Genomic DNA, 2,323 nt, shown 5'->3' with positions numbered 1-2,323 from the left:
CACACACACACACACACAACAAAACAAGGTACTGCACAGTGACAACGATAAATTATGTTAATGCATTTAGTAAAATTTTATATAGTGGTGTAATAATATTCTGTGTTTAGTATTCTATGTATGTATTATATGTGAGTTATATGTGAGGAAGCGTGGTGGAATCAGACTCTCGTCAATTTTGGGCATGTAGAGTTATTGGTATCATCTTAAAGCTTGTTCACTTGTCTTTATTTGGATGAAAAAATTATCCATGTATCTTGAATACAAGTCGAGATATTTGCCAATGAAGAAGGTGGGTCATCTGTTTTCAGAGGTAAAATTAGTAAGAAAATGGCTTCCAAAGATTAGTTCTTTCCTTAGCTTTAGAGTCCGTGGTAACTGAAAATTTACATTTTGTTTTGTGCCTTTAATTAACGTTTTCCAGAAAAATCCAGACAGAAATTAGTTCTTTAATGGGCATGAAAGGTCTTGAGCCAAAAAAACAAAAATTTGATAAAAATTCACAAACCCATGGAAAAATGCAAGTTTCTTCACTTTGATTATTTTGACAAGAGCCTGATTCCATCATGCTGTCTCACATATTATGTCGTGTGCTTAATTATGCATTCATGTAGGTGAGTAATAATAATTGGTTGCGCATAACATTTCAGAAACTTTGACCTTTTGTCTATGTGTCAAAGGTTTTTGCTAGGTCAGCATATGATAGGTACACATGATAATAATATATTATAATCATTATTATAGATCTATCCAATGGCTGTACTACAACTAAAAGGTGATGAAAGTAATCGGCTGCACATTAGCTCGGATCAAATTTGACCTTTGTCCTCCTCTGTGCCAGCACCGGCGTCTGTGGTGTAGTGGTTAGTCGCTTCGCTATCGCACCCAGGAGACCCTAGTTCGATTACCCCAGAGAATATAATTAAATTTATCGAGTACTTCATGGGTCTTTCCGCTGGGATGCTGTATCTTCCCTCTCAGCCTGGTTTGGCTCTAACAGGCAGGGTCGGACGGATGCCTGCTTCCTAAATGATCTAAAACTGTGTCGACAGGGACGTAAAACAGTTTTGGGTTTACAGTCGCCAAGTGAGTGAAGTAAAGTAAAGTAAACGTGTTCCCGCATCCGATCCGGACTTTGGGGATTGCCTTGTAAGTGAGACAACTTCCTTGGACACCTGAATTCACATTGTGGTAGGGTGGCCAGTTCCTTTCCACGCCGCCATTACTTCCACAACTCGAAGTCAGGTACCCATTACTGCTGGGTGGGCAGAAGGGGGGCGAAAAAAATCCGGGTCCGAACCGAGGCTCGAATCTAGACTTTCTGCTTCGGAGACGAACGAGCGCACTAACCGCTCCGCCACCGCCAAGGTAGTTGTGAACTCATATGTGAGGCAGCGTGGTGGAATCAGGCTCTCGTCAGTTTTTGGGCATGTAGAGTTATGGGTATCATCTTATAGCTTGTTCACTAGTCTTTATTTGGATGAAAAAATATCCGTTTATCTTAAATACAAGTCGAGATATTTGCGAATGAAGGAGGTGGGGGTCACCTGTTTTCAGAGGTAAAATTAGTGAGAAAATGGCCGCCAAAGATTAGTTATTTCTTCAGCTTAAGAGTCCGTGGTAACTGAAAATTTACATTTTTGTGCCTTTAATCAACGCTTTTCAGAAAAAATCCATTCAGAAATAATTTCTTTAATGTGCATGAAAGGTGTTTGGGTAAAAAACAAAAATTTGATAAAAATTAAAAAACCTGTGGAAAAATGCAAGTTTCTTCACCTTGATTATTTTGACGAGAGCCTGATTCCACCACGCTGCCTCACAAATAGTGCTCAATATTGCGTGACAATGCACGATAGTATAAAACGGAAGTACGACTTGAAATAAACAAACCTAGCGGATTTTATAAAATTACAGAGACAGAAGCGTCCGCCTACAAAAGCGATTGGCGAAATAAAGAAATTTAGCTTTTTGAGAAAAAACTGTCTCAAAACTGAAAAAACGAAGGGCGTCATGGTCTGGAGAATATTTTAAAGAATATTTTCAGAAAAATCCACACAGAAATGAGTTCTTTAATGGGCATGAAAGGTGTTGAGCCCAAAAAACAAAAATTTGATGCAAATTCACAAACCTGCGGAAAAATGCAAGTTTCTTCACTTTGATTATTTTGACGAGAGCCTGATTCCACCACGCTGCCTCACATATTCAAAAATACTATCAACCGAGTGTCGGTGACACTGAGGTGTAGATGGGTGGTCACTGAGGTGTAGATGGGTGGTCACTGAGGTGTAGATGGGTGGTCACTGAGGTGTAGATGGGTGGTCAC

Source organism: Aplysia californica, unplaced genomic scaffold, assembly GCF_000002075.1.
Source record: "Aplysia californica isolate F4 #8 unplaced genomic scaffold, AplCal3.0 scaffold00852, whole genome shotgun sequence".
NCBI lineage: Eukaryota > Metazoa > Mollusca > Gastropoda > Aplysiida > Aplysiidae > Aplysia > Aplysia californica.
Note: the sequence above shows the minus strand (reverse complement) of the source record.